The sequence below is a fragment of the Pteronotus mesoamericanus genome, unplaced genomic scaffold (assembly GCF_021234165.1).
Source record: "Pteronotus mesoamericanus isolate MK-2021 breed Mesoamerican mustached bat unplaced genomic scaffold, CSHL_Meso_final contig_181, whole genome shotgun sequence".
Classification (NCBI taxonomy): Eukaryota; Metazoa; Chordata; class Mammalia; order Chiroptera; family Mormoopidae; genus Pteronotus; species Pteronotus mesoamericanus.
In genome coordinates this window covers 1,249,579-1,267,552 of record NW_026555077.1, presented here as the reverse complement: position 1 = coordinate 1,267,552, position 17,974 = coordinate 1,249,579, and the positions used below count along the sequence as shown (strand labels likewise).

Sequence of the window (17,974 nt, the reverse complement as noted above, 5' to 3'; positions counted from 1 at the left end):
TAAAATTAACAAAAGTAGTTGTATACAAAAATACTTAAATCCGTAAGTGCCTATTAATCTCTGGTCACTGGAGACAAATATTGAACCACCAGTTGAATCTGAGCCCACATCTACCCCAGGCTGGACAGTGCAGGAACTCACAGTAATAGTATTTCAAGAGGTAACAATGACAAGAAAGTGAGAGTTTATACATGGTTTTTCCATGAGCTACCTCTGCGACCCAGAACAGTTCCCTTAACTTCCATAATTCTCTGTTTCTTGAAGAACAAATATACTGTAGCATTATTATGTTTATAAAAGGCAACAACATTTTTATAATACAATCATATCAAAATAAAACTAATTTTAATTATCTTAACATAAATATCATAAGACTGCATTTTAGCTGAAAGACTTACAATATTATCGTAGGACTAAATATCAGTAGTATGCCAAAGATTTTAAAAGGTCAGCAGTAATTCTTGTTAAAGGGTGCTCATTTAGGTACCTTTGTTTTTGATGCTCATACTCCAACCTATTTTCTCCATATTTTACATGTTCAAATGTAAAATTAAAAAAATTGTCAGAAAATGCATTTTAATACATCGATATCTATATATCTTACTCTGAAATAATGTTTTTGAAGGCATTTGTCTAAAATTAATCTTTAATTAATCTGATCATGACATTCTCCCACTTTCATTCTTCTCATGACTTCCAATTACACTGAACATTCAAATCCTCACCGGGACTTCTACTGGGACTTAGTGACATTGCCCAGGACTACCTCTCTGACATCACTTTTTGCCTTTCCCCTCACATCCTGTGCTGTTGCATTGTTCTGTGTTCCCCAAACACTTAACATACGTTCCTTTTGAGGCGTTTGCTATATAATACTGCCTAGAGTCTCCTCCATCAGATATAACAGAAATTTTCTCTCAACTCATGCAATTTACTTGGTTGTTATTAACATCATAAGATCATGGTGTACTTAATATAGCTGTTATCAATGAAAAATTAGTGAGTCAATTTTATTAGTAGAATTTAAAAAAATTTACTTTTAAAATGAAAATGCAAGGCCAAAAAATTAAAAGTATCTCATGTTGCACAATTATCTGTTGTGCAAAATGGAAAACTGCAATGATCTTAGGTAAGAAGAAGCTCTTGGGAATATGAATGTTATTGAACTATATCATTCGCAATTTTAAAGGCTGGATAGCTGGGTTAATGTGTTCATACTTTCTTCTTTATTTTTTTAAGAGAAAATGTAATGGTAGAATTAATCTATAGAAAATGGCAGTAGGGCTTTTCTTTTTCGTATAATCACATCTTACTGACCTAATAAGACTTCTTCTAAAGAGGCTTCTCCCAGTTTCCCATCTGTAAGGTGTGTTAATCTGATATATAGTGACAAGAACAGGGAAGACAGCCTAATTTTTATATATTTATAAATATATATATATTTTTGTTATCAATTAGTCTCAGTAAACTCACGTTGCTTGGTGCATGTAAAAGTTATATGTTACATTTGGAGTCTGGCTTCGTGTCCATGTTCAGGAGCTTCTCCACTCTGAAGCACAGCAGTTGGGAGAAATGGTAGAAAGAAAAAAGACAGATAGAAGAACAAGTCAGGTAGAGACGCCATATTAAATCCCCATCAGAGTTAGAGAATCATAGAAATACTGTGGAGTACAACATTGGGTTTCTCTAGATGTCCAGGAAATCACATTACCAAGGCTTTTCCAACTCATAAAAATTAAATAGGGCATACATGTATAATATTGTATTAATATTATTATGTGTATATTTATATTAACATGTCAACAATACACTATTGATGACATTTGTATTATATATAAAGAATAGTTTTGGAAATGACCTTCTGAGTTTTAAAAACACTATTAGTTCTGTATATTTGTATGTGATTATGAAGAACAAATATTAGCATAAATATGTAAATATACATTAATGTCATCAAAAAGTACATTTATTATACTTTCTTTACAAATCAGAGCTCTTATACCACTAAATCAAAGTGGCTTACAGGCTCATTCTCTGTCTTGCCACTTGTAAAGGTCACTTGAATTAAAAGAAAAGAAATTTGCTGGAAAATTTGAATTTATTTGAAACTGATCTCTTAATTATCTTAAATACCATACTTTATACTGATTGCTTCTGAAAAAAGAACCCTACCCTGTATATACTTTCCTGAAAGTCTATCAAAGAGAGTTTTTTTACAACACTGTAACATGTATTTTTCAAAACTGTTTGTTCACATGTGTTTATTCTTTGTCATTTGTTTTCTGTGAGTCTTGGGGAAAAACATCATTTTTTCTGTCCTGTGAAATACTTTTATCAAAGTCATCAACCTATGGTGCCTCACCTACAATTTATACATGTTCAGCTTAGTGCTTTAAAAACTGAAATCTAATTCTTTTTGAGTTGGAATGTTATGAAGTGCTCATCTGGGACAAGTGATTAAGATGGTTGGACATCCATTAGAACTTCTACTTACTTTAGGACACCTAGACTACAGGCATGAAGAAAATAGAGTCTAACTATGTGAACCATAAAAGCATGAGTTTTAACATATAACAAAACATAGGAGGATATAGTCAGTAGACGCAATTGAGTGTTTTGTGTTGGGAAAGAGCGTGGAGGATGGAATGCCCAGTTATGGCCAGCAGAGGAAGTGCTTGTACATTTCTTAAGTTGGAAATGATTCTTTAAATGTGAATCCAGTCTAATTTCCTGTAAAAGACCATGCCTTTCCAGCGATGAGCTCAGATAGTTTGTGCAGCTTGAAATTGTCACTTTCCTGTTCTACACACACACACACACACACACACACACACACACAAGCACAGCCTGAATTTCTCTCATCTTCTCTTTTTATCTCCCCTTTCTTCTTACTCTAAGCTGGTTAGTCCAATTCTTGAAGCTGGTTTTTTGCCATGGGTTAACTATTTCCACTCTAGATCCTGCTATTCTAAATTGAGCTCACCAAAATGTTTTAAAAAATCATGATCTCTACCCTTAAAGAGCTCTTGTCTAAAGAAAGAAACATACATATGGATAAATAGTAAAAGTCTGAAAGTGCTATTTCAGAAATATGTATACAGCTCTGTTTTAAAATAAAGAACAGTCTGAGCAGCTCTGTGAGGTCTGTGTAGGCTTAAGGCATGTAAAATGAATGTCAAACAGGTGTGGGGAAATGACCATTTGCCCCTCAGCAATACACTATGCACTGACAGACTGAAATACGTTGAGCATTGACCGTTGTTTGATTAATAGAATAAGTCATTAAACTGTACATTGCCTCACTCCCCATCCCTTATAGTGATTGGCCTCTATGCGGTAGAATTGAACTTCCAAATTCTCTACTCAGCTCTTGTCTTCTACAGTATATTTTGCTAATGTTCTAACCTCATGTTAAGACTGCTCAAATTGGGATTGCTATTGGCCTCATTTTGCTTTTTACCCCTTCTCTCTCTCTCGTTAGATATAGACACAACTATAAAAAGAGAGCAATTGTTGAGAAAGCAAATAAAAATATGACCTTATAGCCTAGTATAAAATAAAACTTTGAAAAGACAGATACCTTTAAGGTAGACAAAAGGGTTATCTGAGCTCAAAATGGGATTTATCACCACTCTCTCCTATGTTTTCTCCATTATCATGGCTTTGGAAAGATCTCTGTGTTTGCCATACTGCTTCACTTCCACATACTGGAATGCAATTGCCATGTTTCCAGTGAGAGCTCCGGACAGGAGCTTTGAAAGACAAAAGGGAGTAAGAATCCATCGGTCTTTCCCAGGCAGTTATGTGCAGCCGCATGGGCTTCCACAAAAAATGTTTTGTTTTGTTTTGTTTTTTACTAGGAGTTCCATTGCAAAATGTTTGCCTTGGTGCTGCAGACAACTGCATCAGTGGGATTCCTTGTCATTCCTGTTCTGCGCAGCGACAGTAAATACGTCAACACAAGTATTTTGTATTTATGGCTTAAGTATCATTTGTACATTGACTCAACTGTGATATCATAAAAGCACCTCAAACTCATATGGCCAAAACTGAACACAAACATTGGCCAGTTTCTTCTTAAAATTACATGCAATTATGTGTGAGGACCTGGCTGACATTATGTGGAACGACAAATCACTCGCCTGACCTCCCTCAGTCAACCCACAGAACAATGAGATAATAAAATGGTTCATGTCTTAAGCCACCAAAATCAATCTTGAGGCTGAAACCTGCAGGGCAGTCCCACAGGCTGTGGTCTCAGGCAGGACTGTTCTGTCATTATCTTGAGATAGATTTGTGTCCTTTTTGGGAAACTCCGCCCTTTGCCCTTAAGAGCTTCACCCAAATGGATGAGACCTACCCATATGATAACAGATAATCTGTTTTACTCAAAATTTACTGATTTATATATTAATCATATCTAAAAAACATACCTGCATATAATTACCTAGAATCTTTAACCAAATAACTAGCACTATAACCATCACAGGTCACCCTTGTAAACTTGAGAATGATATACACCTGTTTAAACCATCTTTAGTCTCAAAATAAAGACAATAACAGGGTCTGCATAGCATGACAGAACTAGTCTGTGTACAACAAAAACACACTAACTCCCCAGAAGAAGTTGCAGAGTGTTTGGGTTTCGTTCACTCTTCTGCTTGATATCCTGTAACTTAAATATTAAGATAAAGTTAATGGTACTTAACTTATACTGTAAAGTTAGTATGTCATATGTTGTATGGTAAGGAGATGAGAAGGAAAAAAACTATATTTTATCTATTTCTCTGAGTATGCACATGCGTGTATACACACAAACATATCTATAATAAAATGAGGTTCAAATACTTATAACAATTGTAGGCCTCCTTTCTGTAACTGGTTATGTGGTTGTAGCTGGGGTTTATGATAGATTTTTTTTCCATTACGTATTATGTATTCCCTTTGCCCTCATCAAGCATCTCAGCTGGTCATCATTATTAATCTAGCAAGTAACTCAAACCTTCATTTCTGCCTAGCTTGGGTTGATGAAGGTTTTCATTAACATTATTCACAAGGCATGGTAGTACTAAGAGACAGTTTAGAGGATATCTTGTATTCCAGACATATCTCTATTTGCCTCTTATTTCTTTTTATTGTGAACTAGCAGTCCAATTTGCCCTTGGCAGTCAGAATCTATCATCCCAGCCAAAATAAGAACTCCTTTATTTGCCTGTTGATTCAGAGGAATGAGTTGCTCAAAGTGACTGAGTAGCATGTTTTAACTTCCAGATCAATGGAATCATTGTTGTGTTTACTGGTGGAAGCATGCCTCCTTTTAGATTATCACCTCTGGATAAGCAGAGCATAAGGTTACAGGAACAGGGAACAAAAACTTTGCTAATGAATCACAAGCAGTAATAGTGAGTAGTGATATGTCATTTATATACTTATCCCTGGACCCATGAATTCTGACTATGACAGAAATGGCATTGTATACTGAGGTAGCCATTGCTTAAAAATGGTTACCACAAACAAAAACAGGTATCATAGTAAATATTGAAATACTAAAATAAATCTATAAAAATGATAAGAAATGCCTGCTGTCTTCATTATTAGCCACACTATACACACTATATTACTGTGTATGTTATAGATAATATAATCATAATAGTAAATGAATACAGATGCAGGCTGGGAGAGAGACATTAATGTAACAGGAGTCAGGGCTGTGTACACTGGGGACACTTTTTCACATAACTTTCTTATGGAATCAGGGCCTGCTCAGGTCGAATTACATATATACCACTTCCATTTGAGGATGGAATGCTGCTATGCACACCCAAATTATAGCTTTGTGAGTCAGAAAGCATTCAGTTATTGATGGAAAGCTCAAGTTACATGGTACAAGGCTCACAGGTAAACATCGTCTCTCCTAAGGCCTAATACCAAGCCCAAAGCTGTTTCTCGAAATAAAAGTGGTTATGAATAAAGGATGGCAGGGCTTTGCCCCAAATGATAAGGACCTGCACTGCAAATCAACTATAGAGCCCTGCATGTGTGTCCAAACAGAATCTTTATCTGCCTCAGATATTTAAGCAGTGTCAGATCTGCCAGATCATGTACATGTGGTACAGCAGTTTACACAGCAACCTATACCTGGTGTAGAACCTCCTTTTATACTGGGCCCCACTCAAAACTACTGCGTTTTGGATCATTTGGTAAATAAACCAGATTAGCACACCCATGAGAGGACTATGTCACTTCCATAATCCAAACACCCTCACTAGACATTGTGACTCTCTTTTGGTTTTAGGAGGGGCAGACACAGTAAATTATCCTTTACCCTAGAATATATGTGGGAGAGATTGATTTTAAGGAATTGGCCCACATAATTATGATTGGCGGTGGGGGGCCGACTAGCCTGCAATTTTTAGGATGGGCAGGCAGGCTGGAATGTAGGTAAAAGTTGATGTTATGTTATAGTCAGTGTCCAAAATCTGCAATGCAGCCCGGAAGCCTGGAATCTCAGACAGAGCTTCTATGCTGCAATGGTGAGGCAGATTGCTTCCTGTGGATTCCTCAGTCTTTGCTCTTAAGGCCCACAGTTGATTAAATGAGGTCTTTCTGTATTATGGAGGGTAATCTATTTTACTCAGAGTCCACAGACCTAAATGTTAATCACATCTACAGAATTCCTTCATAGCAACATCTAGACTGCTGTTTGACCAAACAAGTGGGTACCATAATCTAGCTAAGTTGACACGTTAAATTAATCATCACAATAGATAAAAACATACCTAATTAATTTGATACTTTGCAAACAGCTTTCTAGATCAAATGGTGAAACTGTCAACTGGTTTTATTTAGTTCTGTATAATAAGGCAGAGATAAGAGAGTACAACGAAAGAAGGGACTATTTTGTTTTCAGGAGTGAAAGTGCATTTATTTTCCTTCATTTTTGAAGAATATTTTCACTGCACAGTCTTCAACTTTGGTAGTTACTTTCATTCATCAGGTTAATGTGATTTTTTAAAAATATGACTTCTTTTAAGATGATCTTCTGTCTTTGGCTCTTTGAAGTTTGACTTTGAAATGCACCATTTGAGGTCAATATGAATAGTACTGCCATAAATATTATATCATATGCCTTTGGGGGAGTGTATGCATGCATTCCTCTTAGATACATCCCTTGGGTGAAATCACTTAGTTATGGGATATGCATAAACTCATTATTAATTATTATTTTTATTAGTCATTGTATCATCTTTATTATTTTTAGCTATGATTATTAACTCCTACTGTAGTCACTCAATTTTGGCCATTATTAGTGCTGTTGTTATTACTATTAATAGCCTGGGGGTAAGGTGGTATTGTTGCCTAAGGTAGCCTGCGCCTCTCAAAGAGGATATCCCTGGGGGGCCAGGAAGTGGGGGGCCCATACCAGGGCAGTCCTGCCATTGGAGGGCCATGGACCTCTACGTGTCCTGACATGCGGGGCACTATCCAAATAGAGACAAATGTCATTTGTAATCCAGGCAGGTTCCCTTCTTGGGAATGTGAACTAGAATTCCCTGAAAGATTCCCAGGTAGTGGTCAGCAGATCAGGATGGGACTGAGGTGAGCTACTCAGAGGGAACCCAAAGCAGGGCCCATCCTCATTCCCAGGGTCACCCACTGTCTTCTTCCAACGCTGAGTTCAATCACCTGGTTTTCTCAGGCTGTTACCAGCAGGTCTTCCTTGAGTAACTTGGTGGCTGCACTGCAGGGTCTACCACACATCACCAGCACTGGGAGCCTGTGGCATCAGACCCTCCACAGAGAAGGATGTCCATGCCTGGCTTCAGTCTAAACTATTTATTTTCAGGAAATGTTTGTTTCTGCATGAAGGGGGAACTTTGTGTGTTCACAGCTTCCCAGGATTAGCTGGGTCACTAGAGTCACGGAATGACGACTGAGAAGCCAGCAATGATTGTGAAATTTAGGGCTATGTGGGGGGATGATTTTGAGAATGACTTTTTAGATGACAACTTGGGTGTCCAAGCATAGGAGTCCCAGTTAATTTCTGTTCTGGAGCCAGATACTGTTTCCGATGCAGTTGTGGGAGGACAGAGAAGCAGGAGCTGCCCAGCTGCTTATCCGGGAACTTGTCCTCTAAGGGTCTTGGTTTCTTGTTTTCCTCAGGTAGCTGGAAGCAGCAGTTGGTGGTCAGCAACCCTCACAGACACTCTTGTTCAGACTCCCCAGCTACTCTTTGCCCAGCCCAAGTACCTGTTCTACCAGCCTGAAGACCTGCAAAAGGTTTCCTCACAGGACACTCTACAGTTCTTGCTTACTTCAGCCTCAACTCAGCAAATCCTCTATCAGTACCGGGTATGTGTACACAGTTCCTCAGGGAAATTGAATGGCTTCCAGGCAACCAACTTTTGAATCCCAGGCCTGTTCCCTGGTTCTGACTCAGAACCACAGCCCTGGGAGTCCAGGGTCCACTGAACCCAAGCCCTGGTCAGACATGGGAAATGGAGACTGGGTAAGAGTGAACAATTCATCCCTGCTCTTCATGTTTTAGATGCAAAACCTTCTTGGACATTCATCAGACTCATTTGACTTGTACTGTTAAGATCCATGCCTTTCACTGAATGTAATTTTTTCCTCTATATATAAAAAGAAAAGCTTTTTAAGAACTGGCTTGAACCCCTGCATGCATAGGCCCAACTGCAAGCAAAGAACATGGTCAGCCTGTACCAGACTTTGCTAAAAGTTTGCTCAGAGGCAGTGGGTCTGCAGGCACTGGGGGTGGGTGCACGTGCTAGGCACATGAGCTCTCTCTAGTGGTTTAGCCAAATATGATGACCTAGAGTGGGGCCAATGGGCCACAACTAGACAAGAGAGACGAGGAAACAGACCCTGGGAGAGGAGGTGCCAGGTGGGCCAGCAGACCTGCAGCTGTGGTCAAGGCCCGAAGGCCATGAGGACCATGTTGTGGTGGGCATGGAGACTGAGAAGGTCCCACAGCTGCACAGCTAGCCCTAGTCAAGCCATAGGGAGGCACTCGCTGGCCAGTGCCATCAAAATCTCTGCCAACACTGACGAACTTGGATCCAATAACTGCTCTGATGTGATCAAAGTGATCATGGGGATGGAGAGTTAGGCAATGTGGGGCTTCCAGGGCAAGGGTGAGGAGTGGAGACTGGCCTCTGCTGATTCTTTTTCTTGCAGCTTGTGGGCCATGCAGGCCAATTACTTCATGGTCTGGTGTCCAGTGTGCCAACTTGAGAGCCCTTAGCTTTGATCTGATGTGATCCTAGCTGGCTCTAGAATCGACTTCAGATTTGTAGTAGATCCCTACACTTTGCCCTATAGAAGGCCCACCAGTTTGGGCCATTTCACATCAGGATTTACCCTGCCTCAAGTCTCCCTGAGAGCACACAGGTGCTCTTTTCCATGTGTGTGAAGGATGAGAGAGTACAACTGATAGAGAACACAGAGAACTAAGGGGCTTCCCAGTCCCTTGGTCAGAGGCAGGGGCAGGGTGCTTTGGAAGCCCCTACAGAAGCACCAAAGCTTTGCATTTGACTGCCTTCCTTGCAACCATCAATATTGCACTACCCACTCTGTGACTCTAGTTCTATGTGGCTCCAAGGTGCTATGTACTGTCCATTTTTGGTTTTGGAGGAAATTGTACCTACTGCCAATGGGTATGTCAAATGTATGATCTATTCTGAGGTCACCCCAAAAAGCTTCAGGTCTAAATCAGAACTGCTAACAGAACTCAGGGTGGGGCTTATCTTGCCACAGTGGACACGCTGGCTAACAATTCACACAGCAGCACCCTCGCAAACAAGGACACCATTGCAGTGCCACCGTTCTTCTTCTGCATGTGTGGACAAATAAGCATTCATCTTGCTTCCCCTTTCCAGCACAACCAGCTGCCTGTTCACCCCCTGGGCTCCTATGAAGTCAAGGGAGACTTCATCTCTCTGGCTTGTGTGAAAGAAGGAATCTCAGCCCTGGTGTTGGTGGTGTCTTGGTCCTTGATTTAAGGATCTGAAGGAGTATTTACCACTTAGAACCCTGCACTGGGTTCCAGAGTTCAGGCCTGTGGACTGTGAGTTTGTGGAGCAGGTGGTCAGCCAGGGGTTTGAGGAAGCTAAGGGAGCTGAGGCTCAGGTTCAAGGGTTCCTGGTTTGAACCTCTTGTTTTGGGTTCAAGTGCCAAGGCAGTCTCTCACCAGAAGCTGCAGGATATCATCAGGATTCTTGTACACTCCCTGGGCAGTCGAGTGGGAGATCATGCATTATGCCATGGTGTCTGAGACCTGGGAAAAGTCTGCCACTATGCTCAAGAGATTCATTTCCACCACCACCTTCTGCAAGGACAGGTTGGGGAGAAGGAATTAGGGGTAAACATGTATGTGCATTTATTTATAGGGAAAAAGTGAGGTGTGTACATATATGTGGGGCAAGGTATGGAAACAGGGTTCTCACCTCACCAAAGCTTGTCAGCCTGCTCACATTGTTGTAGAAGGGATGGATGCTGTAGCTGACCTCTCTGCCCTGCAGGACGGCCAGGAGACAGCCTGATGGTTGGCCATGATTTGGCCACAAGAGCCTAGAGGCACTACTGAACCCTCTATCTCTACAGCCCCTTAGAGCAAGAGCAGGAACCAAAGCTAAGTTGTGTCTAGCATAGAAAGACCCTGCTGAGGATCCAGTCTTTCTCTGTGAACCCAGCTTCCCTCACCATTCCAGGATGAGTGGCAGACCCCAGAAGTAAATTGTGGTCTGGGTCTCAGTGGAATCTTGTGCAGATTCCTGCCTCAGTCTGCCCTGCCATCTGCACTGTTCTCACCAGGGTGTGTTGCAGGTATGGGTGAGCATCAAGTAGTGCACAGCCAGCATATAAAATGTATGCAAGTTGGAGAGCCTACTGTTCAATGAGTGGCTACCCTCCACAGCAATGAGGCAAGCCAATTTCTGGGTACTCTTCAGAGCTGGAGAAAGATAGGTCAGGTGATCACTTTTAAGGGCTGGGGTAGCTCGATCAAATTCCTACCACCATCCCAGCAGCCTCCCTACCTTTAACTGAGGTCATCAGCTCCAACTTAAAACAGAAAGTACACACACTGTGGATGAGGTCAATTTGCTCCTGAGTGAGGTGTAGGGCATCCATTCCTGGGTCTGGCATGGGATGTAGGCTGACCAGAACTGGGGGAAGGCCAAGGACTGGCTTAGGCAGGGGCTGCATTAGAGCTCCTCCTTTCATAGTCTTCACAACCTGCATTTCACCCAGTGGGCTGAGAGGCCACATGTAATAAACAGCTTGTTCCATGGTACCTGGATGTCCACCAAGCTGGTTTACCATGGTCCCTGTAGTCCCCAACATCCATGGCATGGCACTTTTTGGGATCACTCTGGTAAATGAGTTCCCATGGGACTAACTTACTGAGGTCTCTAGAGCTCCCAAATTCCCCCACATTCTCCAGAAGCCAGTGCTGCCTTGTTTGTCCTTGGGGTATCTGTGCACCGGCTAGCTCATCTCTAAGATTGTCCAGGCTGGTCTGGCCACGGCTGAAATTGTGCAGATAAACATCCTGTAGCTGGTTATGGTAACCTTGGGACCAGGGGCAAGTCATTATAGCTGGAAGGAGGTCAAGGCAAGGCCAGATCAGGAACAAATCGGTGGACTTCATTAGGCTTAGGTAGGCCCAAGCATTTCCTACCCCACATTATTGCACAGAGTGTACTAGGACACTCTGCGTCTTGGGCTAGGTCATTCCCATCAGGGAGGAGGTGACAAAGGAGGCTATTTGAGTGGAAGGAAATGAGTCATTCCCATGGCAGCAGAGCCTTTGATCCCAACAACATTTATCCTAGAGCTGCTGACTGACTTGCTGGCCAGGATCCCTCCTCTGTCAGCATGGAAATCCCTGCCTTGTTGAGGTCAGAAGTATGGGGCCTAAAGGAAGGCCTGGCACTTGGGTTTTGTGGTTATACTTGCCTTATCCTGTAGCTCTTCTGCCTCTAGTTCTCCCAGAAACCTTGAGGGCTAAGTTCTCATCCTTGCTCAGGAGGCCTTACCCCATTCCCAAATTCAGGCCCTTACCTTAGCTGTCTCCTCCAAGAACTTCCTCCCTCACCCTCACATGTACGTGGGGGATGCACCCTATCACAAAAGCTGAGAGGCTTCTTGATCTGTGCCCAAACTCCTTCATCCCCAGCACCTCAAGTTTCTGCTCTGAACCTTGACAACCCCTGGAGTTACTCCATCTTTATAACATTCCCAGGTAATAGGAGTGACCAGTGCAAGGACAGTGACTTAAGTATGAGGACTGAAGACCCTCAAAGCCTCCCCCCAAAAGAAGTGAGCCAAACGCTTCCAGAGGGATTAAAGGTCTTGGGCTATCCAGGAGGGTACATGTTCCTAGCTTGGGTATACTTGAGAGATTGTGCACTTGATGTTGCGCAGTGCCTATTAGCCAGGAGGAAGGACAAACTGAAAGCTCTGTACTGGAGGTGAGTCTACTCCCTGCCTACTGTAGCTGGAGGGTTCTCTAGACAGCTCCACTGCAGAATGTGAGTCCCCCAGGACTCTGCTCTATGTGACATGTGCACCGAAACTCAGATCTGGCTCCCTTACCACTCCCCACCCCTTCCCCCTATTGATGGACAGTGGCCCCCACACCCACTCTTGCAGCTGAGTGGAGACAAACTCGGATTTGCTGTTCTCCAGTCTAATACTGTGCATTTGGTGGATAAACAGGAAGCAGGGCCTATAAAAAATGAGGAAGAGAAGGGCAGGAAGTCCAGACAAATAAGTGGCAGCTACTAAGGAAGGAATGAGAAGGGGACATTTACCTTTTTGAGGTGTTTTAGTTTTCCTTCAGGGACAAAATGTCTAACATCCCAGGACTTGGGTGAAACTCTTCCAACATAGATAGGCTGTGTTTAGCCAGAGAAGGTGGGCACCATCTTTGTAGATTAGCCAGGCAGCAAATTTTCTGTAGCATTCATCTTCAGTCCTTAGGCTGGCAATCTTGGCAATGGCCTTGAGGTGACTATTCAAAGCCAGTCACAGAAATGTTAGACACACCCAAAGTCTTATACACTCAGAAGCATGTGAATACCCACACCCACTGGTGAACAGATTTTGGGCTTATGGCCCAGCGATTCCACTTCTGGGAATTTATCCAAAGAAATCTGAAACACAAATTTGAAAGAATATATGTACCCCTATGTTTATTACAGCAATATTTACACTAGCCAAGATTTAGCAACACCCAAGCGTCCATCAGTAGATGAGGGGATAAAAAAGCTGTGGTGCATTTATATAATGGAATACTACTTGGCCATAAAAAAAAAACAAGGAAATATTATCCTTTGAGGCAGCATGGGTGACCTGGAGAACGTTACTCTAACCGAAATAAGCCAACCAGAGAAAAACAAGTACCATATGATTTCATGCATATGTGGAATTTAATGAACAAAATGAACTAACAAGCAAAATAGTGACAGGCTCATAGAGAACAGGCTGACAGCTGTTGGGGATGGGGGAACTGGATGTGAAGATTAAGAAAAAAGAAAAAAAAGCCAAGGATACATACAACAGTGTGGTGATTGTGGGCGGGAGGCAAGCATGGTATGGGGAGGTGGAGGAGGGTATAGGGGAGATATATGGTGATGGAAGGAGACTTGACTTGGGGTGGTGAACACACAATACAGTGTGCGGATGATGTGTTGTGGAATTGTGCACCTGAAACCTGCATAATTTTGTTAACCAGTGTCACCAAAATAAATTCAATAAGAAAGAAAAATAAATAAATAAGTACAGGCAGATTAATTTCACCTCCATACTACATTTTAGAGGTACTATGGTACCTCTAAAAGTCAACAATATTTCCTTAATATCATAAATTATTTATCATGTTCAAATTTCCATGAATGTTTGATTTTTAAATAATTGATTTGAATTATAATATGGATAAGACCACCCCATGCACATTGCATTTGGTCATTATATTAATATTACTGAACAGCAAGTGGGGTCTTGCTGTCTGCCGCCACCCTCTAGGCAAAATTCCAGAGGCAAGGTTTGGAGACAAAGGAAAGAAGTCTTGATTCAAAAGCTACACAGTTTTGGAATAACAGCTTTGTACATACATTAGTCACTTAAGCCTATCAAATAAGGCTAAAATCTTTAACTCCTGAGTTCCCCTAACATTTCCCATGTTAGTTTTTAATTATCATATTTCTATAGGTTTAGTTTACAAACTAAAACATAAGACATAAAAGCTACACTGTTTTGTAAGGATGGAAAGCTTCTGCCTCAGAGCCCCTCACTTCCAGCACACCCAAAGAACAATAACCCTGCCACCCTCTGCCAGGCCAGCCTGATCCTAAGCTGTGCTCAGGGTTCCTTCCCACCCAAAATACTGTCCTTTGGGAAACGCAGGCAGCTGCAGCACAGTCATCCTGGCATTCCTGAGGAAGAAAGGCCCAGAGCCAGTCTCTGCCCCCCTTTTATTTTAAATCTTCTGGCCCATAATTCCACGCACCCCAGAAGCGTAGAGCTTCTCAGCCAATCCCATCCTAGACTGTTTACCATTGCTTAGGCACCTCTTCCTATGGCCTCTCCCTGCTCTTCCCAGCGATCTGATCAGATCTCTTTGCATCATGAATCCATAGGTTGCTCTTTTTCCTTCCTTTCAATTCTTTAAAAAATGTTTTTACTTTTAGTTACAATTGACACGCAATATTATATTAGTTTCAGGTGTACAATATTGTGATTAGACATTTATAAATCTTACACAGTGATCTTCATAAGTCTAGTACCCCTCTGACACCATATACAATTATTACATTATTATTGATCATATTCCATAGATGCAATTTACATCTCCTTGACTAATTTTAAAACTGGCACTTTCTTACTTATCCCTTCACTTTTTTAACCTATCCTCCCATCTAACAATCATCAATTAATTCTCTGTATGTATGAGTTCTTTTGTGTTTTAAATTACACATGTAAGTGAATTAAGTGAATTATATGGTGCTCGTCTTTCTCTGTCTGATTTATGTCACTAAGCATACTAAATCCTCAGTCCATCCATGTTGCAGATGGCAAGATTTCAATTATTTTCCATGGTTGAGTAACATTCAAATGTACACATGTACCACCCTTTCTCTACCCATTTGTGTATCAATGGAAGCTAGTCTTTTGACTGAAGGCTTTAGGCTATTTACATTTAAAGTGATTATGGATAAGAATTCAAGCTGGGTGGGGGAGGGTCAACGAAGAGTCAATGACTTCTGCCTACACTTCTGCGTGAGAGAAAGCTGCTCCTCCAGCCCTCCTTCTGAAGCCAAATAATGCAGTGCCTCCCTGCATGTCCCTGGTGCTTTTTAAGCTGCTGCCCAGCACGGTGGCTCAGAGCAGTCACTGAGTAAATCCATGCACTAGCTCCTTATGTGGAACACCTGGGACACCAGCAAGCAGTCCTCAATTTCACTCAGTCACAATCCCTGCCGCTTTTCACAGCCAGAAGTTAGAGGGAATTCTCTCCCTGGCGCAGGACCCTGGGCTGAGGAGCTTCCAGTGGGGCCGGGACACCTCACTCTTGGAGGGGGGACCACTGAAGCCAGATACCCCCCCACCACCATTTCTCAACTGCCACACTGTGAGTGTGGAGTCTGCTTCTTCCACTTCTCCAACTCACCTACCAGTAACAATGTGACGTCTTCTGAATATCCTTAATTCTGTAGGACTCTTGTTTAGCTAGTCTTACTGGCCAATCTCAAGGGTGGTGGCGGTGGGGGTGTTATGCAATATATTTGGAATTCTGATGTAATACTGGGGGCAGGTGAGCACAGCATTTACCTACTCTGCCAGCTTCACAAAAAGTTCTTCCTTGCAATTTATTTGTTAAAAAAAAAGATCATATCATTTGTCCTTCAGTTTTGCTTAGAATTTGCTGATTGCATCCCATGGTGTCATTTCCTGTGTTTGTCTGTCCCTTGCACTTCCTACAAACGGGTAGCTATGAGAAGCTTTTAAAAGTGCGCACGTCCAGACCCTATCCTACAAATGTATTCAGTAGGACTGGTGTGAGTGCTGAGAAGCTCTTGTTTTCCTGCGATCCTAGGCGTGTGTGAGTCTGCTTGCCTCCAGCCAACCCACCTGACTCTGCCAATTACCAGAATCAGCCTCAGTCACCGCAGGCATCAGGGATAGATACGAAGGTTCTACTCTCCAGGGGTGGGCGGTGGGGGGTGGTCACCGCAGGCAGAGGCATTCGGTGTCTTTGTGGGTTAGCTGAGGCCCACAGTGGCATCTCCCTGGGAGCCCCAGAGCATGTGCCTGCGTTCCCTAGCTCAGGTTGGGGAAACTTCTTAATTGATCAGGACCTTCCCCTACCTTGAGGGCCTGTGTCGGGGGTGGAGCAACCATCTTGCTGCTGCGGCCCCTGAGGACGATTGCGCTGTCCACAGAGTGGGTGGTTTCATCCTGGTGGGAAAGGCTCCAAGCGGCTGATAGCTCCCCCTTCTGGGCTGCTGGGGCAAGTGTGCCTGGGACACAGGCCCAAAGCCTGGGCTAGCTCTTTTCTGCTGGGATTCCTCCTCCCCCACTCCCCAGGACCAACTGTCCCCTTAACTGCTGCCACATTCCACTGATAACTGCCAGCGCTCGCTGCCATGGCACGCAGAAGTCAGAGTGACCTTTCTGTCCTCTACATCGGATCGCTCCTCTCCCCTCTTTAAAGCCTTCCCATGACTTCCCATCGCCCTTAAGAACAAACCCACTCCTCACCTTGGTGCCCACGGTGCACTAGGGTCTGGCCCACATTGACTTCGTCCATCACATCTTCCTTCTTTTCTCTTTTTCCTCGGCCACACGGGTGTTTCTGCTGGTCCTGGAAGAGGTGGCCTCATTCGTTATCTCAGGATCTGTGCATTTTCCGCGTCGTCCTCCAAGGATACTCTTCCTCTAGCTCCTCACGTGACACATCACATCTCCACTGAAGATTCACCTCCTCAGGGAAGCCTTCCTGACCACCTTGTGTAAACTATCACCCTCTCATTACTCTGTCCTCTTATCCTACGTTACTGTTCTTGACAGCAATTACAATTATTTGAAATAATATTATTGAATTATTTTCCTCTTTCTTTTGTTTGTGGATGCTTTGGGGGGAGGAGTGTCAGTCACCTCATTGACCCACAGACCCCAAGCAACAAGCACAGGAGCCCAATAAATATTTGTTGAGTCTATAGATGTAAGGGTGGATTCGTAGAGGAGAACAGCATTTTCTCAGTCTTTCCTGTGATGAACATACAAACGTGAATATACATACATGCCCTACAGGAAAGTACTCATCAGTTTCCGTCAGTCCTGCCCCAGTTTTTACTGGGTTCATTTTAGGAGCCACGTCGAAGCTGAACCCAAGGATCCGCTTTTGAGGGGAAGGTCTTATAAGTCTAGGTACCTCACATGGGAATGTCCTTTCAGGCAACGTGAAAGTTTTGGGGTCTGACCTGTGAAAACTGGATTTCAAATAAAATGATGGTTCTTACAGAAAATTATTTTATTGCTCAGTATGGGACCACACTGAGGACAGAAAGGCTGGGAATAAAAAAGCAGGTGAGTCCTGGGAGAAAGGGGGTTGCTGCTTCACACTTTCCAAGGTGCTGGACTTTCTAAACCTCCGTGTTCTGTTCTTGAGTCCTCTGCCTAAAGGCTCCCTGGTTTACTACCAGCTGCTTCTTTCAGTTTCAAGAAGCCCAGCTCCTCCTGTCTTGTGTTGGTGGCCATTGGCAATGAGTGAGGATGGGAGCCCGTCTGGCAGACTGGGTGAGCCCCTGCTAATGGCACCCTGTATTCTCTCTTTGCTCTTGGATCCTACTTGTCTTGCATAGTGCAGGCTTTCCTTTCTTCCATCCACAAAGGGACTCCATCGGATTAGGCAGGGGAGGATTGGGTTTTCTGCTAGACCAGGTTCAGC

At 42.8% G+C, this 17,974-nt stretch overlaps 1 pseudogene; it reads right to left on the bottom strand.

The window, feature by feature from the left end:
- Positions 1 to 7,919: 7,919 nt before the first annotated feature.
- LOC129065591 (dipeptidase 2-like) lies at positions 7,920 to 16,907 on the bottom strand (annotated as a pseudogene).
- Between the last annotated feature and the right edge of the window lie 1,067 nt (positions 16,908 to 17,974).